The 14141-nt window shown below is 41.0% G+C and overlaps 1 long non-coding RNA gene across 2 annotated transcripts; it reads right to left on the bottom strand.

Moving 5' to 3' along the window:
* Nucleotides 1-1153: 1153 nt before the first annotated feature.
* LOC125947402 (uncharacterized) lies at nucleotides 1154-13416 on the bottom strand. Of its 2 annotated transcripts, none has more exons than XR_007468265.1 (4): nucleotides 13008-13416; nucleotides 12249-12342; nucleotides 7168-7432; nucleotides 1154-1509 (listed from the first exon to the last, which is right to left on the bottom strand). It is a non-coding gene; the product is annotated as an uncharacterized LOC125947402 (long non-coding RNA). The 2 variants fall into 2 exon arrangements; XR_007468266.1 differs by having other exon boundaries at nucleotides 12249-12337.
* Between the last annotated feature and the right edge of the window lie 725 nt (nucleotides 13417-14141).

The following is a 14141-nucleotide window of genomic DNA, read 5'->3' as shown; positions in this document are numbered from 1 at the left end:
GATATAAAGCTGACATCCTAAGTATGGTGATGTATGCACTTACTGAGAGGGAACAGTGCTACTGTAGTGGAATGACTTTGGGCAAAAACGAAGAACCTGTAGATAATGATGAGCATGCGCGAGGATAACGGTGTTATTATCTCTGTAAGCACAAGTACATGTCGCACGCAGCGCGGTTTGATAATCATAAAATTATTAATTGGCAATACCAACATACTCGATAATTCTGTATTGTTTTCTTAACAGCTACAGTTTGGACATTACGAGTGACGAAACGGTGTGGTCTTGCTTTTTGGGCTCTAGTGCGATGTCAATATACCGCGTATGCCTGGATCAAATGGTTGCCCAAAGGCTGCTCGCATCTCGGACGCTCAAGGAAGCTCAAAGGTAACTGTCAATTTCGATAGCCATTTCCTGTCGAAAGAGCAAACCGGCTCTTCCATCTGCTAGACGTAGGACTGAAGTGGAAATATCAAAAGTAAAGGTACACTGTAAAAAAAATTGCTTTGGTTTTACGGCAAATCTGCTGGTAATTTGTGACCGAACACTTTCCGTAAGTAAAGAACGGTCATTTCCGTAGAACGGACAACCGTAAAAATAGAGACCGCATTACAAAATACGAGTGCTTATGTATTCAGAAAACGGAAGACTCTGTATGCTGAATCGTATGGTTCGACCGTTAATGTACAGGTGCTTTCCGTATTCAGAAAACGGAAGGCGCTGTATATTGAATCTGTAGTATACGGTCCAACCGTTAAAATACAGGTGTTTTCGTATCCAGGAAACGAAAGGCTCCGTATGCTGAATTTGTACTATACGGTCCAACCGTTAAAATACAGGTGTTTCTGTATCCAGAAAACAAAAGACTCTGTATGCTGAATCTCTACTATACGGTCCAACCGTTAAAATACAGGTGTTTCCGTACTCAGAAATAAAAAGGCTCCGTATGCTAAATCTGTACTATACGGTCCAATCGCTAAAATAGAGGTGTTTCATGCATTATGTTTTACAGAGCATATTGATTATTTAGAGAATGTACTATCGGGGACAGAAGTGCCCAAAATGTGCGAATGACGACCGAATTTTATTGGTGCACTTTCTGCTGGGATCAGCCACGCTAACATTTGCATTTGGAAAGTGGTCTGCAACGCAGACGATAGCGGCTGATAGTGCAGAGATGCAATTTGGTCGACACTCGCACGTCCTGGGCACTTTTGTCCCCGATAGTACATATCCTTTAATGCAAATGTCATGAATGCAGCTCATTGCAGAAGCAGCAGGTCGCTATGGAGAAAACTGTCTGGCCAACACATTGAAATAGCTCAAAAGATCAAACACTTTGCTTTTTGTGATATGAATGAATTGCACGACATATATACAAATAAGTGCAAAATTTTATTCGTCAAGTACTTTAGATCACAGAAGCAATTTTATTTTCTTCGACCACTCGTCTTGCACTGTTTCCTGGTGAAAGCTGTTCCCACATGCCTTGCAAGGATAAACTTGCTGCTGTTAGGAGAAACAAATAATATTGGTGAATTTCCATCCTAAAGGAAGTGGCAACAAAAGACAATCACAGAACACAACAAAGCTGTAACTGAAGTATTAAAAAACCATGAACGTGGTTCAACATTGTCAAAACAAGGGATGTTGCTGTAGCCAACATTTCGACAGATACGTGTCATCAGGGCAGCAACTGTTTTTCTTGGCAGCGGTTTTGGATGTGCATAGCTCACTCGCCCCTACCCTCATCTGGTGCATATAGTAGGTCAAGAGAAACCAAAGTGTTAAAATAAAGAGGAAGGGTGTGTTTCGCAGTGATTGTGATGGAGTGTGTAGGGGCACTGCTGTAAGTTGTTACAATGAGTAGGGATGACCTAAACAGAAAACGATCTGTAGACCTAGTAGACCTATTCTTCCCAGAAATCAACATAGGAATTAAAATAAACTGTTTGGACATTTGGCAAAAAAAGCAATGAAGAATTAGGCAAAATAAACTTTGTAACATGATGTGTCTGTTTAAGATCAGTGGAAATGGCAAATTAAGGTACGTTATCAATGAAAATTTCATCAAGATCCGATAAAGAAAAAAAGATATTGGTCAAAGTAAGGACACCAAATTAAACTGGGTATGACCATAAATAGTAAAGAACAGCCTGTGAAAAAAAATGGGACGGGAAATGATAAAAGGTGCAAGATAGGGAAAAGTTTAGCACTGTTTACTGTATGTTCATGCCACTACCGACGACTTGAAGTTTCAGTCTTCCTGCTGAAGCTGTATTACTTGGATAAGGAAATGGATTGTCTGAACGTAGCCAAGTCTACGTTCAGATTCTGTTCAAATCTTCAATGTAATTTTATGGAAGAAAATGGTATGAACAGTCCTACTGGATGGGCATTCATTCAGCAGTACCATCCACAGGTATTAGCTTAAAATTTATTGGTCTCACTGGACCTTAGCTCTTGGGAAATCATTAGCTGTTTTTTTTTATCACCAGATGCCTTCAAGTTATTTCGGTTGGCAGGAGTGCTAGCAAACAACATTATACTTGTTGCCGCAGTCAAAAGTGATATTTGGTAACAATGAGTAAACGAAGCAAACAGCATTCTACAATACTGATTCAAGTCAACCGAAAAAGCTGCTAAAATGAATGTACCCTGGCCCCCAATACACAATAATTGCACATCACATTGATAGTCATCGTGTCGATCATGCTATTAGAACACTAGGCATCAAGTGAGGAGAATAAGGAGATCAAAAAATTTAAATTATGGGGTTTTACGTGCCAAAACCACGATCTGATTATGAGGCACGCCATAGTAGGGGATTCTGGAAATTTGGACCACCTGAGATTCTTTAACATGCACCTAAATCTAAGTAGACGGGTGTTTTCGCATTTCGCCCCCATCGAAAATAAGGGGATCAGAGGGCACATCCTTTTTTTTTCGAACATTAAATGTACTTCGCATTAATGTTGCCTTCCAACTCCGAAAGGAGCAGTTTGCGAGATGGTGACCGACACATAAGAAAACTCATGACATTCTGTGCAGCAGAACATCACGCGCAAATACACTTTTTCCTGCAAAATGATATACTGTAGTGAAACCTTGTGCACATGTGCCAACCTTAGAATTTGAAAAACACCACAGTGGTAGACACAAAGTGTTAATCTTGCTGGAAAATACTAAAATTATATGATTATTCATTCAAGATTTGCCGACTTTGCTCTCTACAGGTGCTGTAAACAGGCACCCTGATTTTGCAGTTGTAGCAACAATGATCTGTAGAGCAGATGAGGAGAAATGGTTATAAAGTTTACGCAGGAGTATACGTCGCAAATGACAATCCACTTCACATTTTATTCTGGTGGAGGATGCGTACTCCAAAATAGAAGAAACTAGTGTACCCTAAAGATTTCTGTGGCCGATGCCTGTGCACAAGCAGGTACACATAACATGGCAGTTGCAATTATATTTCCACAAGCTATAGTTACTGCAAGCTACTGCCAGTGTACTGGTCCACAGCTGTAATACATTTAGGGCAATTTAAAACTCTCTAATGAATTTATCTCATATGACAGAATTGGAATGCAATATCTTGCAAATAAGTGATGCTGTATGTGCCGTCCCATAAAATGAAACACCTTTGAAAAACCTGAATAGCCACCTGGGCCATGACGAGAGGTGAAGTGTATTCTGTGTAAACTGGTACAGCTGCATAGTGTAAAGCTCTGGAGAGTGCATTTAGTAACAGCTGTGAAGCTTTTTTCTTTTTTTAAACTGCACACAGTAAAACCCTCCTTAGAGTTTTGAAAAACTCTTTTTATTAAAAAAATTTTCTGCGCGCAAACAAACAAGGTCGAAGAACCATTTTCTTAAGAACCCAGAGATCTGCTCAATCCAATCAACAGGACACATCAACAGCGCATATAACAACACGTGTGATAAAAATGCCACGGATCAGCGCGACCCCTTCAACATAAAAACAGCAATGCACATAAAACGAGCACTTCAGATGAAACTATGTTAAAGATAAGATGACAGGAGCGAATTCTCTTTATCTAGCAATGAAACAGAAGGATGACTGATGCATTTTTACTTTAGTTTTGTAATCCAGTGCGCTTCCACAATTTCCCTCGCGGTTTGATTTCGTTGCCTAAACAATGTGCCAGTGCTTCTAAGACAAGGTGAGCACGCATTTTCTTGACAATGCATGACCAAATGATTACTAGGGCCACCTTTCAGACTGGACAAGTGTTCCCTTAGTCTTGTGTTAATGCATCTTGCAGTCTGCCCTACGTACACATGACCACATGTCATAGAAACCCGATACTCAACATTCTTCGCAGAATCAAGAAATTGGTTCTTATGCGGATGTTTAATACTACATTCTTTCTTTGCATCACCCTTACTTTCGAACTTACTTCTTACTCTATAACACACATTACCTCTGTTGTTTTTAGCCGAAAACACCACTTTTACTTCATAACTCCCAGCCACCTTTTTAAGTCTGTGTGAAAGGCCATGCACATATGGAATCACTGAAACCTTGAAAGCTAATTCTTTCTGCCTTAAATTTTTTGTGCATAGTTCCTTATCCTGTTTAAGTTTTTTCATTAGTCTAGCGCATGACACCAGCATCACAGCGAGCAGGTACCCGGCCTCTCTCAACTGATCAACTTGCTCAAGAAAGGCAATGTTTACAGTGCGGTAACACGACTTCAACAATGCTGAGTGGCAACATGAAATGACTGTGCCATTCTTTACAAGCCTGGAATTGCTTGAGGCATAGTTCATGTAGCTTGTTAACAAGAAACTGTAGCTTCTTATCTACCAGTGCTTGCAAAGTAAAATTTAAGCCCTTGCCTAGAGTCAAAGGCTTCTACTACTATTGAAGGCTTGACATTTACTTCGGAAGTACCGGTAGATAACAAGCTACAGTTCCTTTATGTCAAGTTAGAAATTCTACCAGAACATGTGTGTTGGTCATTCACGCCCCGAGCTGGAAAACCGCTAATGAACTATGCCTCAAACCATTCCAGGCTTGTGAAGAATGGCATAGTCATTTCATGTTGCCGGTCAGCATTGTTGAAGTCGTGTTACTGCACAGTAAACATTGCCTTTCTTGAGCAAGTTGATCGGTTGAGAGAGGCCGGGTAGGTGCCTGCTCGCTGTGATGCTGGCGTCATGTGCTAGACTTATGAAAAACTTAAACAGGATAAAGAACTATGCAAAAAAAAAAACAAAGCCAGAAAGAATTAGCTTCCAATGTTTCAGTGATTCTGTATGTGCATGGCCTTTCACACAGACTTAAAAAGGTGGCTGGGAGTTACGAAGTAAAAGTGGTGCTTTCGGCTAAAAACAAGAGGTAGTGTGTGTTCTAGGATAAAAAGTAAGTTCGAAAGTAAGGGTGATGCAAAGAAAGAATGCAGTATTAAAAATCCGCGTTAGAACCAATTTCTTCATTGCGCGAAGAAAGTTGTGTATCAGGTTCCTATGACATGAGGTCATGTGTACGTAGTGCAGACTGCAAGATGCGTTAACACGAGACTAAGGGAACACTTGTCCAGCCTGAAAGCTGGCCCTAGTAAGCATTTGGCTACGCTTTGTCAAGAACATGCGTGCTCACCTCGGCTTAGAAGCACCGGCATATTGTTTAGGCATCGAAATCAAATCGCGAGAGACATTGTGGAAGCGCACTGGATTGCAAAACTAAAGGAAAAATGCATCAGTCATCCTTCTGTTTCACTGCTATATTCGCTCCTGTCTTTTCATCTTAAGTGCTTGTTTAATGCGCATTGCTGTTTTTATGTTGACCGGGTCGTGCTTATCCGTGGCATTTTTATCACAAGTGTTGTTATATACGCTATTGATGTGTTGTGTTGACTGGATAGCACAGATCTGGGTTCTTAAGTAAATGGTTCTTCGAAAATAAAACCAGTTGTTAGAATGCGATCGTGCTTGTGTTGCTCCTTTTCTTCGTCCTTGTTTATGCACAAAACATTTTTTTTATGAATCTGTTCCACTTAGGCAGACTCGCAGTTTTGCTTCTTTTTTTAAAGGTAATGACACGTATGGCTATCACATACATGTACAGTATGACCTTCATTCCCAAACAAAGTGAACAGCACTACCCTATGGGTCAGGTACCTTGTTTCACACATTCTCCCAAACATTATTAGCGCGGGACGCTGATGTTGGCAGGGAAAGTGATTTATGGAGCAATATAAAGTATTAAGTACTCAGCTCTTAATGTTTTCTCTGCTGTTTAAGCATCGTTGGGTCTTATAGTAAGAAAATACGGAATACAACATGCATAATTCACGACGCAACCCCTTTGGAAGTATTTAGTAGTCTGAATTATTATGGATTGCATATTTAGATTAGAAGGATTTCATTCCACTGCAAGAATGGCATCATCCCAATAATTCTTGCATTTGGTGCTATATTTACTTTTATTTCAGTTGGAATGTAGATGCATCGACAGCGATATCGCTTGACATGTCTTCGATTGACTGTTTCTCCAACTTAAGCAAACTCATATTCTGAAATGACCTTGTAGATGATACCAAGAACTTGCTCAGCAGGAGTATGTCTAACATTCACGAGATCTGAGGCTCTTGAATGCATATCTAAGAAAGCCTGGGGTGCATGCTGCTCTCTCATTTAATCAGCAAGTTTCTGGAAATCATCTATAAGTTTTCTTGTGATGAATGTAAATTTGCTTGGACGGGAGAAACATGGAACTTGAACAGGTGAATTATGCAGCATAAGAATGATCTCAGCAAGAAGCAGGCATCAAGAAGCATTGTCGCTCAACACGCATAAACCGTCAATTAAAAGAATTATTGGGATGATTTAAAATTCTGGTAGTGTAATGAAATTTGTTTTCTAATCTATATCTAAACTCCTTGATTATTCAGCCTACTACCACTACCTTTGCCAGAAACATTCATAGTCATTATCCTACCTATGCCAAATTATTCCGACCAATATTCAAGCCTTCATAAGCTGTTTTTTTTCACTGCCAATTCTCTGAGGGAGAAGAGGTGTCCTATTTCTCTCTGCCTATTTCTCGTTCACTGTTCACTCTCAAACTGCATTAAGCTTGAGCAGGTTCTATGCTTAAAGCTGTGACTCCCTTTCCCTCTGCCATCTATGACCCACCTGGTTAGCTAAGTAGGTAGAAAAACTGCAGAAGAAAGGTTGTGGCGCTGAGTTGGACTTGTGCCCCAAGGAACCTTTGCACGGTGGCTCGAGGAGCAACTGCTTGTGGCATGGAGTGGCTCAAGCTGTGATGAGTTCACTTTGTAAAATCCTGCTGGTTACTGCTGGCCCGTCTTTGCCGGAACAGGAATGAACGTTGGCAGTCTACAGTCTCGGTTTCATCCTTGAGCGCCATGGCCATGTAAAGAAACCTTGTCTCGACAGGCTGCATAAAAAAGGATAATTTTCTGAGCTAAGTCTTTTTTCTTAAAAGAACCCATTCAAAGTTGTATTTGTGACTTAGCGACACTTTCCGGGTGATGCCAGCGGTACTTCATTGCACAATGCCACAATCATGACTGAGCTGTGGCCATTCTGAATACAGCTTGCAACACGTGACAAGACCATATATACAAATGCAACCAAAATAGTAAACATTTGTTGTAGCTTCTGTATATGGCACTATTCGAATGAGACAATTGTAGCACTCTTCTCAGCTCAGTAAAGTTATTTCTAGCTATTTTATTTTTCATGAGGAAATTGCCATGAGCTTCTTTTGAAAAGTAAGTAAACATTCTTGCTTCAGTTTATTCTTCAAATTCTTGCATCACGAATGGATATCGGGAACCCATTTACACCACACGCAGAGCTCCATAGGTTTAAAAACATAAATCAAAGTACAATATCACAATTTTCATAATCGTGTCATGCTAGTATTATTGGTGGTTATGGCTGCTTCAAGCAATTATTTTTCATTAAGGCAGAAACAGTTATCATCTCAAATTGTTTGCAGCAAGGGTGTACAATCCACAAAATCAATCAAAAAGGTCACGTGTTCACTATTCAAGCATTTAGGATAGGTTACATACAACAGCTAATAAAGAATGCAAACTTGAAAATCTCAACTGAAGAAGAAACCAGTTTTTGATTATGGAGCAAAATGCCACCAGCTCATGTGGAGTACACCCTTACTATGTACTCCAAGCGAAGAATGTTGTTACAGCAATGCTTGAACACTATATGAATGTAATAATCAACAACCTTAAGCAGAATCTTAACACCACTAAACAAATTGTGCTTCGAAGATTCCTAATCCGAAATTCTCAACAAATTGTTCTGGTGTTGTACGTGTTAAGCTTGTTGTGCGTTCTGAAATGCAAGCTCACAACATCTACAATTTCTCTAAAGTAAATATCAGCTTTGTCAAGATAGGTATGACGTGCAGATAAAGTGGATAATGCATGACATCATGAACACTCAGATGTGTTTACCATTGAGCTCACTCTTGCAGCCATGAAATTATGAGATGCAGACACATTTTACGTTGAAACAGGTTTCGTGGAGTACTGCATGCTTCCCGGGCTTCTCCAGTTGTGAGAGCTGTCTCCCCTACACAAATGAGTGATGAGGAATAAAAAAAGAATTTCAACATGCGACAATATGTTGGTCATTTGCTAGTATGCAGCAGGCTTTTTGACTCCTAGCTTGCCTCACACAAATCTACCATGCACAGTATGTGCTTTGCCCAAGCATCAGCCACTTCACGATGCAATGTGTACAGAGCCCTTGTCCTTAGTTTTTCTGCTTTGGAAACAGTTACCGTGTGTTCAGCTGGCATCGAGAAAGGGGCATAAAATACTATGTGCACCACTGATCTGTACTATGTTTTTCTGGATGCCGCTTCGCTGCCCACAGAGCCAGGGATAGATGAAGCCAGCGAAAATGCAGTGTCGTGCAGCGGCTTGTCCCAAAAGTAGGGCATACGCTGCACTTACTAGTGTGTGCCGTTGCACAATATTGCTGCCATAAAAATTTTTCTTCGTGGTTTTCCACATCTAGGCGATGTCTCCACATGTCTGGTGAGAGCTGTTACGATGTTCTGAACCCGTACGTGAAAGTTTTCTTACAGAAAGCATTTTCTGATTGACAAGTGTTTTCAGCACGCGCCACTCATGTTAGCGATGCTGTCAGTGCTGTGATGGAAAATTCTGGACGTCTTCTCGAAATACTTCTCTGGATTGCTTCGGTAGCTTGCGGCACAAAGGGCAAGCATTATAGCAGAAGAAATGCCCCACTCCTGTGCAGGTGAAATGCCACAGCAATGTCGTGAAGTACCAACTTCTGGGACAAGGTTGCCTTCAGTCGAAGGCGCTCAATGCGCTATCCAGCCCCCCATAGTAGAGCTCAGTGGTGTGCAACCTTTTATACTAGCTTTGCTATCTAGTCGGAACATTGGAAACAGCTCCCACCTTACTTTTCTCAAACTGTGACATGCAAACCGAAAGTCGCATCACTGTATTGATTCTATGGCTTTAGTTTTCTAAGCGAACTGCCTGCATATTCTAGCATGTTAAAAAATATAGTTGGCAAATTTTTACTGTTACAAGACAGGTTAGTTGGCTGACAGAAATGTGAAGCATGTTACCAGCGCTCTGATAGGATGCAAAAAGCAGAATTGAAATTTACTTGGCACAGGGGCTACAGCAGGCACGTATGGTTACTGTATGCTCTATTGTTGTTTCAAGTAAAAGTTAAGTTTTTATGCTGTATTTCTACTTATTCTGAACCATCAAACTGCACAATCAATGTTCCAAGTTTATACATTCTTGGCGTTTGATTGCCCATGTGATTTATTTCCTATGAACACAGGCAGTAATCCCTCTATAATAAGCAAAATGAGTTAGAAAAAGAAAAGCCGTGATAATAGTCCACAATTGCCGAGGGCAGAAGTAATGGCTGATAGCACTTAATTGAAGCTACATAAATATTCAGTTACCCGTACGTGAAAGTTGCACACACTCACACACACAAGTTCTCACAGCTTGTTCAGCAAGTAATAAAGAGGTATGCTGTGCACCTTTGCATGACCAATGCAGTCTGGTGAGAGACTGTGCACTGAGTCTGCTTGGTTGTGTTCGGCAATTTGACTTTGGTATTTTGCTATACATAATTCCTTGGGTATTCGTTTCTTCTTCTTCTTCTTTCTGGGGTTTTACGTGCCAAAACCAGTTCTGATTATGAGGCACGCCGTAGTGGAGGGCTCCGGATTAATTTCGACCACCTGGGGTTCTTTAACGTGCACTACAACGCAAGCACACGGGCGTTTTTGCATTTCGCCTCCATCGAAATGCGGCCGCCGCGGCCGGGATTCGATCCCGCGATCTCGTGCTCAGCCCTTGGGTATTCGTAGCTTACTTTGCGATAAAATGGAACTTGGAGCAATGGTCATCTATACATAAATATTTGCACATAAATAATGCAACCACAATTACAGCATGATGAGGGGGGGCAATATGAGACTCTCAGAAAATGAAAAAAAAATATTACGATTATAATGTGACATGATGCCACAAGAAAACAAAGCAATTGCATAGAAGCAGATGGTGCTTCCATGCCACCAAGATTATTTACTAAATAGGCAGCGCTTCAGACGTGCCTGCGACACAATTGAACAAGGCAAAGCTGCGTTTGCTCCACACGTGGTAGCGATCACAGCATTGTTGCCAAGTGGTTTAGATCGCCGCAGTTTAAGTTTCCAGAAAATGTACAGAAGAACAATCTGCTTTATAGTCTTAAAGAATATAACATGAAGTACATTACAAGGCCAGAAACATTCCTAGAAAAGTTGCCTTATATTTGCTTAAATCGGCAAGCAGCATGGCTTGTTTTACATAGAAAAAATTTTCATGATACCGCAGTGTGCAGGGTTTTATAGACAAAGTGAAAAACATTCAGCCCATATACCACACTATGACGGTATGCAATAGTTGTAATCTCATAATCTAAAAGGTGTAGTTGATTTTACAAAAGTTGACATTCTTCAATCTGAGCCCTGTAAACTTTAACACTAGGGGCACCCCTTGGCTAAGCAATAGGGATGTAATGTGTATGCATACAAGCATTACCACATGCATTTGTACCACATCGCCCAAAGAAATCAATTTTCCCATCCAAGTCTGCCTCATGCAAGACTGGAATTCAAGCATAAGTTTATACAGTCATCCAAACAATAACACCTCATTTTCACATATGAAATTCATATAAATAGATCTCTCTTGATGCAAGCCTCCTGGAATGCTGAACCTTGCTGCATGCTTTAGAGAAATTATAGTAGTAGCACTTTACTCAAAAGTTATTTAGGGCTGCAGTGTTGCAGAACACACCTATAAATGCCACATTTCATGTGTAACAACTTGGTTCATTTGCTTGAACAACCTACCAAGAGCAAATTAAAATTTCTTCCTGTTTAGCATTTTTGCCTGCTAGACCACAATCGAATGTCATCAGTATATTAAATTGGAGAAACAAATCTGGCTTATACGGGGCGTCCCAACACACAAAGGTTTGAAAATATGCAAATGCTACGTATCTGGACACAACCAAGGTAAAGTTTGCCATCACCTGGAGATACTCACTTTTTTGTGCATTCTGCCTAATTGCATAATTAAGTGTAAATTATTTAATCAACTTCTCAAATATTATAATTACATGAAATACGTGCTACATGAAAGTTTTTCTGAGCGTGAATGAAAGCCACGAATACACGCAAAGAGCCTCGAGTGGCCATTTGTGCGGCAATTTTGTGTGTATTCGCGAGCTTCTTTCCCACTCGGAAGAACACTTTTATGTAGCACTTTTTGCACAACAGGATGCTGTATCAGGAGTTGTTCATGCTGTTCTACAATTTCCTCATTTACACTTTTCATCTGATTAGTGTAATTGAGAGGTTGATTAATTAAGACTAATGATCTAATTAGGCAGAATGCAAAGAATATTCTCAGTATCTCCAAGCAATGGCAAACGTAATAACTTGGTTTTGTCCAGCTACGTGGCATCTTTATTTTAAAAAATATTTATGCATCATAGTTGGGACACTCCGTATATTAACACCTTCACATATTGCCACAGCTGCGTGTTGTAACATTCAAAGGGTGCTTGTCCACCAGCACTCCAATGTCACTAACAGTGATCACCTACACAGCTAAGTGGATTGCCATGATGCAGGTTGGTAGTAAAATGCTGAGAGAAACAAATCCACTTACTTTGAAGGCAACAATATTGCGGTAACTTGAGAGACATGGTCTCATGGCAGGCAGCAGATGTCTTCTCAGCTCCAGCAGGACACCAGCAACTAGTCTTTCAGTAAAAGAAAATATTGAATCAGTAATGTTATGTTACCTTGTTCTTGCTAAGCATCAGCACAATCATCTGATTTTCATGCATATCTACTTTCTGCTGAAGCAGTTGAACTGAAGGATTTATAAAATACAGTCTATATTGATTGCATTTGCTTCTCTGGCATGCACAATTTTTTTGCAACTGATACATTTACAGCTAGCTACACGACACGAACGCTTGGATTGCCCAGACATCATTAGAAGCAAAACGTCTTGCTGCACCACAAGCAGTTGCACCAAGGAAAGACACAGCAGAGCTAACACTTTTTTTTTTGGTAACTACAATGAAAATGCATGCAAACAAGGAGGCAACTATCGCACGTATAGTGACAGTACAAGCGTCAAAAGGAATTATGTGCGCAAGTGAATGCACTCTTATTCTAAGTTTTTAACGCGCATGAGCAACAGGTTATACGCGCCACACAAAAAATTTCGATCGCGCTACCACGGAGATCGATGTGAAATTATGTGATCCTTTTTCCCATTCACGCGCCATTTTGCCCTATGACGCTGTTTACTGGCCTTTTGAAAAACAAATAGTTCTGTTCGCCACGCCAGCTTACCACCCATCATCTAAACAGCTACACTATGCAAACCGAACAAATAGAATTACAACGGGCTTACCTCATACGTACGCGTACGCGCAGCGTGCGTACACTGTTGAACATCCGTTGAGGGCAGGCTATCCCGTATCCAAGCGCATACGTGCACCCGTACACAGGACTTCGATGCCGCAGCGTGCAGAGTTTTGTAGACGAAGGGACACATTCCGTTCAAACATCCCCGCGCTCTGACGGCACTTGACGAGCACAGAAGCGTACACCACACCGCGACAAATTCGGAACTTTGCCAGTCCTAACATGCCGAGAGTCGTACAGCCGAGAGTCAAGCAGCCTAACCATCCATCGCGTCTGTTCTTCGCTCACGATGCGTCAATCTCTGTTCCATAGGGCCTTGCTCCACTCTTGAGTACAAATCAAGACATATTTACGGTAAACTAACAAACTGTACAACATAAAAAGATAAACCGGCTGGCTACGCAACGCAGCTTCGTCAACAGCTCGTCTTGTTACATCCTCCGAGATCGGAAGCGCCGCGCGTGGTTCCACCTGGTGCTGGGAGCGCGGAGAAGAAAACAAAATCGGTTTCGTTTTCCCATTTATGCAGTAGTTGTTGGAAGAGTAAAATGATTGCTTGACAAATAATTGAACTCTGGAAAAGGAGATCGCTTTCTCTGTCACAGGGCATTGTATAGATTGTATAGATTGCCCAAAGAGATATCTCTTTTGTATACATTGTATACAAAGAGATAGAGAAAGCAAGGAGAGGAAAAGCAGAGAAGTCAACCAGACGAGAGTCCGGTGAGCGTTCCAATGCCGTGCTAGAGTGTAATGCGATGCGTCAATAAGCTCTAGTATAGTGTTAATTTGGACTGGCTGGTGCATGTAATGAACGGGCAAATAATGAGTTTTAATAATAATTACTTTTACCCACGGATAACGCTCATGTAATAAATGGTGCTACATGTCGGGTTAAAAAAGAAATAAAGGTTGAATCATTATGCCAACTCGGGACAGGGCGTTTTTTTTCTTTTTCTTTCTTTCTTTCCTTTTGACAGTACACACAGTGCTATATCCCTCATCTTCGATCACCTTCCCGTAGTTTGCACACGTACTGGTGCGTGTTCGATGCCGCAGCGTGCAAAGTATTGCAGCCGAGTGAAACACATTCCGCGCAAGTATACCCGCGCTATGACGG

The sequence above is a fragment of the Dermacentor silvarum genome, chromosome 8, assembly GCF_013339745.2.
Source record: "Dermacentor silvarum isolate Dsil-2018 chromosome 8, BIME_Dsil_1.4, whole genome shotgun sequence".
NCBI classification, from domain to species: Eukaryota; Metazoa; Arthropoda; class Arachnida; order Ixodida; family Ixodidae; genus Dermacentor; species Dermacentor silvarum.
Note: the sequence above shows the minus strand (reverse complement) of the source record. Positions and strands in the feature narration are given on the sequence as shown.